The sequence below is a fragment of the Pinus tabuliformis genome, chromosome 8, assembly GCF_031772625.1.
Source record: "Pinus tabuliformis cultivar Carrire ecotype Pingquan chromosome 8, CPIR1, whole genome shotgun sequence".
In the NCBI taxonomy this organism is placed as follows: domain Eukaryota; kingdom Viridiplantae; phylum Streptophyta; class Pinopsida; order Pinales; family Pinaceae; genus Pinus; species Pinus tabuliformis.
Window position 1 is genome coordinate 59,955,831 of NC_142294.1, and position 9,411 is coordinate 59,965,241.

At 37.8% G+C, this 9,411-nt stretch overlaps 1 non-coding gene across 1 annotated transcript; it reads left to right on the forward strand.

Moving 5' to 3' along the window:
- The first annotated feature begins 1,113 nt into the window (after positions 1 to 1,113).
- On the forward strand, positions 1,114 to 1,216 carry LOC149234137 (U6 spliceosomal RNA). The gene has a single exon (XR_016246777.1). It is a non-coding gene; the product is annotated as a U6 spliceosomal RNA (small nuclear RNA).
- Positions 1,217 to 9,411: the final 8,195 nt, after the last annotated feature.

Consider the following 9,411-nt stretch of genomic DNA (forward strand, 5'->3'; position numbering starts at 1 on the left):
ATTGTTGATTCAGAATACACATTTTTTTAGGAGAGTATTTTTTACATTTTAAAGTTTCTTATGTAGCAAGTATGAGCATTTTCTTTTAAATGTTAGTGATTTTCATGCTGATTTCGAAAAGCATTGATGCAACATCAACCCCTTTTTTTTTGGGGGTGTGGGCCTTACTTTTGACACTTCAAATTTTCTAAAGTATTAAGTGTGGATAATTATTTTTTAAATTTAACAATTTTTAAAGTAGTCATCCTCTTCTTCTTCCCTGATATATTTAATTTTTAAGTATTTTTCAGGTTTGTGTTTTTTGTTTTTCTTTTCAATTCTTTTTTGTAATGAAAATATTTGTTGTTTTGCATAGTTAAAAAAAGGTCAATATTTTAAAGTTAGAATTTCTATATATTTGTGTATCATTAATTAATATTTCAATGTACATCAAATCATTGTCACTAAAAAAACAATAATTTTAAACATTTGACAAAAAGTACACATTTTAAATATAGATATAATAAAAAATACACAATTTGAGATTTTTTTGCTAGAAATCACATGGCAGATAAATTATTTTTATGGGAAATTTTTAAGAAAAAATAACATTTTTTATGAATTTTATGTCAAAAATTAATAATAATTGCATTTTGTTTTTCAAAAAATAATGATTCACATAAAAATTAAAGTGAAAATCAGATAATACAAATATTAAACATATAACAACAATAATTGAATACTTTTTCTTATCATAAAATCTCAAAGTCAAAACATTACAAGTATAACTAATGAATAGTTCTCAAAATTGAGCTTGATTTGCAAGCATAAATTAAATTTAATCAACAATATCATATAATCCATGTTCATCATCTTCTAGAGTTTCATTATTGTCTTCTTCCATAGTATTATGTGCTTCAGTTTGGTCATTTTCCTCTTCTAATGGATCTTTGATGTCTGCAAATCTCCCAAAGTATCATTTTCCAATCATTCCATCTAACGGTGGTTGAGGTTCCTTTGTTTTTTTTGCCACACGTGATTCATTAAAATCCCCTTTCCTCAAACCAAATTCTTGCATTGCATCTATAATAAATTGAATAACATTAATTCTTTGTTGAATAACACTGCATTGTAGTCTCTATGGAGACATCCAATAAAATTGGAACGCTAGAGAGAAGATTAGCATGGACCCTGTGCAAGGATGACACGCACAAATCGAAAAATGGTCCAAATTTTTAGGTGATTCCCCATATTTAAAAAAAAAAAATCGCTCTCCTCCGTTGCTACTGAACACGTGACCTAACCTGGGCTCACGCTGCTTACAGCCACCTACCAGCGGCCCTCTGTCGCATCAATAGAGCAAGGGGACTCTCCAGAAGATGGAGATCCATCATCAGACCATTAATAGGAACATGAAGATACATCAAATGCATTTGCATCCCTCATCTCTGCTATGGGACCTCCAAAAAATAGGCCATCATTAACCAAGTTTGTAAAGAAACTGGATGATACTCCTGAGATATCCCTCCCACCGACTCTCCCTCAATGAGCAGCGTTGTCCTTTGCAGAACGTGGTCTGGTTGGCCAGTTCACAAGTTTATGGCCATCACCCAAATCTGTTCAGAAATGGGTAGAAAGAAACTGGACATCATCAATTAATGGGAAAATGTTCATAACGTTTTGTGGAAGAGGGTATTGTACCTTCCAGTTTGAAACCAAAGAAGACCGTGATTTAATCTTTAGGAACGTCCCATACTTCATGGACATGAGAGGACTATATTTGAATCGATGGACCCCTGATTTTGACCCTGAAATGGATGTTCCAAGTGTTGTGCGAGTATGGGTTAGACTATCACATCTTCCTTTTCATTATTGGGGCGATGAATCAGTAAACGCAATTGGGAATGTTGTGGGGAAATACATTGATAGATGTGAATCAAAGGATAACATGCATGCGTGCACCAGGATCTAGGGAAACGCCTCCTGGAAGCAATAAAGATCAAAGTTGACCAATGGACGCATATACAACAGCTGGACTACAAACAAATCCCCTTCAAGTGCAAGGCATGTCATGAATACGGTCATTTTGAAAATAGATGTCCAAAAAAGAAAGAAAATGAAAACGCAGAAAAGCCCGAAAACAAATGGGAGCAAGTTAAGTGGAAGAAATTATCCAACACACAGACTCTTCCATCCTCATCACAACCACAAGCATCCACTAAACCTTCCCCATCCTCACCCAATGCTGAAATCCCCTTATCCCTCATAAACCCCAACCCCTTTGGTCCCTTGGAAGAGCCCTCATCTACCCCCTCTCCCCGCTCCACCCCTCATCCACCTAGCTCCCATATCATGCCTTCAATCCCTATAAACCTCCGCACTCCTCCTCTCCCATCAATGGATTGAATATTAACTAGAAACCAATCCAAGGAGTCCCTCCAAACCTTTGAACACCAAAAAAAAAGCAGGAAGAAAATCCAACAGGGAGCTGAGACATGAAGCGGCAGCTAAGGAGATGGCACTAGGCACTCAGCAACCTATGGACTCCTTTGGGAAAAGCTCTAGAAATAATGAGAAAAACCAAAACTAACATAGAGGTAAAGGTCCCTCATCTCACCAAACAAACAAGTAATGATCATGGTCTCCTGGAATTGTCGTGGACTGAGAACACCCTTCAAAGTGAATGCAGCAAGAGATATTATAGCAAAAGAAACCCCAGATATATTCATGCTCGAGGAGACCAAAACAAGCAACCAAGAATCAGAAAATATGATAAAAAAAATTTAAAAACTATGAAGGAACAGCAGTACAGGCCATAGGGGCCTCAGGAGGAATTTGTACACTATGGAATAAAGGAAAATGGGAAATGATTCAGCGAAAAAATGAACAACATTGGACCGAACAGATTTAAAGGAAATAAACACCTAGGAGCAATACAAATTTATCAACATATATGCCCCAAACCACTACAAGGGAAAAGAACAATGCTGGAGCACAGTGAAAGAAACTCTAAATGAAACAAAAGTAGAAAAGTGATCTTGGGAGGGGACCTCAACTTGGTACTAAATATTGAGGAGAAATTTGGAGGATCCTACCATAGAGATCCATCCAGGGAGGCTCTTGAAACAATTATGGAACAGAACAAGTTATTCGATATCCCACCAAGCAATGGGCAGTACACGTGGAATAATAAAAGGGTGGGAAAAAACAAAATAAAAGAGAGATTGGACTGTATATTGGTTCAAGAAAACATCATCTCAAGTTTTAATTTAGCAAGATCAAAAATTATCCACACCACGACATCTAATCACAAACCGGTGGAAATCATTTTGGGCAAAATGGATAACCAAGGGCCTCTACCTTTTAAATACTACCCAATATGGGACAGCATTGAAGAATTAAAAAAATTAATTTCAGAAGTGTGGGCACAGAAGGTCACAGGTTCGCCTCACTTTGTGTGGGAAACCAAATTAAAAAATTTGAGAAAAGAAGTGAAAACTTGGGCAAGGGAAAATGAAAAGAAAAACAAAAAAAGAAGACCTCAACTGACTAAAAAAATGGATAGCTTACAAGAGGCAAAGGAAAATAAAGAGGACGATAAACAAGACTATTTACAATGTTAGAAAATTATATATTATGGAGCAATGGAACACATAAAATATTGCAGAAATATAAACACAGAAAACACATAAAACAAGAGAGACACAAATATATGTGGTTCACCCAGTTTGGGATATGTCCACGGAGAAACAACCAGTCCTTCATTTTATATTATCCAGCAAACTGAAGAGATACAACCTACAGCTGATTCGCTGTAACACCCTCCTCACTCTCAATCTCCTCTCTCTTTCTCACTCAAAATACAGATCTACATAGACGCAATACAATTCCCTCATATATAGTGAGGGGTTGCCTTCTAGGGCAAAAAACCCTAAATTAAACATAACTTCTACTGTCAGATCTCCGCCTAATGAACGGCCTAGATTGACTAGAAATTACTATACTTTTATAAGGCAATTTTACATCTATTCTTAGCTTCGGGGGCGTTGCCCCCGAAACCCCCCGCCAGGGGGGGCTCCCCAAAGGTCGCAACCGTCTACCCCTGGACCCCCCTGCAGCGAATATTTTATGAGCGGCGTTGCCACCCCATTTTGAACTGGGGTCCAATGTGGCGATACCTTTGAATAGAAAAGATAATCAGGCTCCACACCCAACAATCTCCCACTTGGAGACTGATTATAGCAACTCCACCGCTGCTTCATTTGTTGGACAATGACTCCTCTTTAGACCTGGTTGTTTCTCATCTTCTTCATCACACTTGAAGACCAATTGAAACTGAGCATATTCTCAGTTTCTCCCTGGTTACAACTTTTGTTAGCATATCTGCAGGATTCTGGCTAGTGTGTATCTTTTCCAACTTCAACTCTCCATCTTCCAACACTGATCGTATGAAATGGTACTTGAGCTGTATGTGTATAGTCCTATGAAATGCTGAGTTCTTTTCAAGATGAATGGCACTTTGGCTATCACTGTATAACGTGCCCACATCATGCTTCTTACCCAATTCACCCATAAACCTTTGTAACCAAATCATTTCTTTACTAGCCTCTGTAGCAGCAACATACTCTGCTTCTATTGTTGAAAGTGCAACAACACTTTGGATTTTGAAACCCAACTGGCAGTTGTTCCACCTACAGTAAATACATATCCGGTAGTGCTCCTCTCGTTATCTTTGTCACCTGCCATATCTGCATCAACATATCCCTGTATAGAAATGTTTGAACCACCAAAGCATAATGCTTGATTTGTGGTACCTTTCAAATATCTGAGAATCCATTCACTGCCATCCAATGTTCCTTTCCTAGATTGTTCATGTATCTGCTTACAACTCCCACTGCATGTGCAATATCAGACCTTGTGTAGACCATTGCATACATTAAGCTTCCAACTGCTGATGCAAATGGAACTTTAGACATATAATCCATTTCTTCTTGGGTCTTTGGGCACATTTCCTTACTAAGTTTAAAATGGCTAGCAAAAGGTGTACTGACTGGTTTTGCATTGTGCATATTAAATCTTTTCAACACCTTTTATATGTACTCATTCTGAGACAATGTTAATTTGTGATTTTTTCTGTCTCTAGTTATTCTCATACCAAGGATTTGTTTTGCAATGCCCAAATCCTTCATCGCAAATGAATTTGCCAATTTTCTTTTGAGCACATTTATTTCCTGCATGTTAGACCCTACAACAAGCATTTCATCCACATACAATAACAATATAATATAGCTGCCATCATTTTGCTTTTTCAGATAAACACAATGATTAGAGTGACATCTAGTATAACCTTGTTCAGACATAAACTTGTCAAATTTTAAATACCACTGCCTTGGAGCCTGTTTTAATCCATACAAGCTCTTCTTCAACCTGCACACTAGTTTCTCCTTCCCTTTTACCTCATATCCTTGTGGTTGCTACATATATATCTCTTCCTCCAAATCCCCATGGAGAAAGGTTGTCTTTACATCTAATTTCTCAAGATGAAAATCTTCAGCTACTACTAGACTTAGAATAGTTCTGATTGAAGTCATTTTAATAATAGGATAAAATATTTCATCAAAGTCAATACCTTTCTTCTGTGCAAACCCCTTCACCATAAGTCTAGCTTTGTACCTCTGTTTTCCTCCATCTTCTTCCTTCAACCCGTAAACCCATTTATTCTGCAATGTAGTTTTACCTGCAGGCAACCTGACTAAGTCCCAAGTCTGGTTATGCATTAAGGAGTCCATCTCTTCTTCCATGGCTAGCTCCCACTTCTTCCTGCTTTCAACCTGCATTGCTTCTTCATAATATTCAAGTTCACCCGAATCAGTCAACACTAAATAATATAATGAAGGAGATTATCGTTCAGGGGGTCTACTTATCCTGGTAGATCTTCTAACACCACTTTCAGGTATTTGGGGTGCCTATTGCTGTTGTGGTGGTTGTTGTTGTTGTGGTTGTTGATTATTATTATTTTCAAGCACCTTTACTTTTTCAGTGATCTCATCAAGAACTGTGTATTCCTTGTTTTTTTTTCTTGTTTCTTTTCCTGCAACTGATTCTTATACAAGACCTTTTCATTGAATATTACATCTCTGCTCCTAATGATTTTGTGATTTTCATAATCATATAAGCGATAACCAAAATCATTAACACCATATCCAATAAAGGTACATTTCTTTGATTTTGCCTCAAGTTTTGTTCTATTTTCTTTATTAATATGGACAAAGGCCTCACAACCAAAAGGCTTTAAAAATGAGTAGTTTAGCTTTTTACCTGTACATGCTTCCTCTGGAATACCACCATCCAAGGAACTTGAAGGCCCTCTGTTTATTAGATAAACAGTAGTATCTACAGCATCTGCCCAAAATTGTAAAGGCAATCGTGCATGCAATCTCATGCACCTTGCACGCTCCATGATTGTTCTGTTCATCCTTTCTGACACACCATTTTTTTGTGGTGTTCTTGGAACTGTCTTCTCTCTGCGAATTCCATGCTCTGAACAGTAGCTATCAAACTCGTTGCTGCAATATTCACCTCCATTGTCTGATCTGAGACACTTCAATTTCTTTCCTGTCTCAATCTCAACCAAAGTTTTCCATTTCTTGAAAGTATCAAATACATCAGATTTATTCTTAATACAATAAATCCAAGTTTTTCTAGTTGCATCATCAATAAAAGCAACATAATAACGAGAGCCACCAAGAGATGATACTTGAGCAGGTCCCCATACATCTGTATGCACAAGCTCTAATTTTTCGCTCTTATTTTCTTTCCAACTCTGAGAAATCTGACTCTCTTCTATTTTCTATAAATGAAATTCTCACAGAAGTCCAAATCAACATTCTTCAAACCCAGCAACAAATTCCTTGAGTGAAGGATCTTCATCCCATTCTCACTCATGTGTCCGAGCCTATGATGCCATAATGCTGCATCTTCTCCTTTGGAAGTTAAAGCATTAACAGAGTTAGAAATACTATTGCATAATACAATGTACCAACCTTTTCACCTTTTGCTATTACCAAGGCTCCTTTGGTTACCTTCCAAGCTTTATCTGTGAAAATTGTCACACAACCTTCACCGCCTAACTGCCCTGTTGAAATCAGATTTTTCTTCAAATCAGGAACATGCCTTACCTCCTTTAGTATCCATTGGTTTCCACTCTGTTGTTTTACCAGAACCTTACCCATTCCAACAATTTTACAGGGTTTATCATCACCCAAACGGACTTGTCCAAAATCTCCTTGAACATAGTCATGAAAATATTTCTTATCAGGTGTGGCATGGAATGAGGCCCCTGAATCTATCACCCAAGAATCAGTAATAGTTTCGAAAGAAAGAATCAAAGCATCTTGTAACACCTCACTTGTCACATTTGCTTCATGATTGTTTTCTTGTTATGCATCTCCTTCTTTTCCCTTCTGAGATCTACAGTCCTTCTTTAAGTGTCCTTTCTTTCCACATTTCCAGCAGACTATCCCTGATCTGAACTTGGATCTGCCTTTCCTTGATTTACTGCAATATCCTGAGCTCTTTTCTCTTTCCATTTTTCTTCCCCTAGACTCTGCACTCAAAGCATTACCCGATGTCTCACCGGAGCTTTTCCATCGGATTTCCTCGCTAAGGATAGCACCAACAACATCATCAAACTTTAAAATACTAGATCCAGAAACAGAGTTACTAATGGCCATTACTAAACCATTCCAACTTTCTAGCAATGAGCACAAGAATAACAAAGCTCTAACTTCATCATCGAAGTTTACCCCTACAGAACTTAACTGACTTGTAATAGTATTAAAATCATTTAAATGGTCCGCAACAGATCCACCTTCCGACATCTTCATATTAAATAACTGTTTCATGAGAAATACCTTGTTTGAGGTCGAGGGTTTTTCATATAGTTTCACCAACGCCTTAATCAAACCCTCTGTCGTTGTTTCCTTCAAAATGTTGAAGGCGACCGATGCTGCGAGGCACAACCATACTGTTCCGAGTGCCTTTCTATCGAGAAGGTTCCAGTCTTCATCTGTCATACCCGTCGGCATCTTTGTTTTTCCACCCAACGGTAGGTACAAATCTTTCTAATACAGATAATCTTCCATATGCATCTTCCACACCGAGAAGTTTTGGCCGTTAAATTTCTCGACCCTAAACTTACCATCTTTCGCCATTGCTCCCACTTGAATGAGGAACCCTTCTTTCCTGCGAGTTTATCAGCCAAATAGACCTTCGGCTTTGATACCAGTTGTTAGAAAATTATATATTACGAAGCAATGGAACACATAAAATATTGCAGAAATATAAACATAGAAAACGCATAAAACAAGAGAGACACAGATATACGTGGTTCACCCAGTTTGGGCTACGTCCACGGAGAAACAACCAGTCCTTCCTTTTATATTATCCAGCAAACTGAAGAGAGACAACCTACAACAGATCCGCTATAACACCCTCTTTGCTCTCAATCTCCTCTCTCTTTCTCACTCAAAATACAGATCTACATAGACACAATACAATTCCCTCATATATAGTAAGGGGTTGCCTTCTAGGGAAAAAAACCCTAAATTAAACATGACTTCTACCGTCAGATCTCCGCCTAATGAATGACCTAGATTGACTAGAAATTACTATACTTTTACAAGGCAATTTTATATCTATTCTTAGCTTCGGGGGCGCTGCCCCTGAAACCCCCCGCTAAGGGGGGGGGGCTCCCCAAAGGTCGCAGTCGCCCCCCCCCCCCACCCCCCTGGACCCCACCTACGGCGAATATTCTACGGGCAGCGTTGTCGCCCCATTTCAAAGGGTCCAATGTGGCGATACCTTTGAATACATAAGATAATCAAGCTCCACACCCAACATACAAGAAAATGAACTTTTTGGGGAAATATGCAGAGAAAATATAAAAGAAGAAGAAGAGATGAATTAAAGTCAAGAAGTCTTTGGCTAAATGCAGGGGAAAAAACACAGCATTTTTCCACAACTCCATGCAAATAAGAAGAGCAAGAAACCAAATTGACAAAATCCAATTGGATGGACAAGAAATTAAGGGAGTGGAGGAACTAAAAAAAGCAACACATAATCACTTTAAAAACCTCTTGACAACAAACGAAGAAACAACAGACAATGATAATTTCTTATAGCACACCCAAAAAAAGATAAGAGATGGATAGAATGCAGAAATAATGAAAGAAATCTCAGTAGAAGAAGTAAAGGCAGCAATATGGAGCCCCCACCCAGATATGGAACCAGGCCCAGATGGATTCACAATAGCCTTTTATAGGGAGCACTGGAAAACTAAAAAAAACAAAAATAAAAAAATTCTTAAGAATGGTAAGGAACGTCTTCAAAAAAAAATGGGAGGCAACACAAAATATTCATATCTGGCATTAA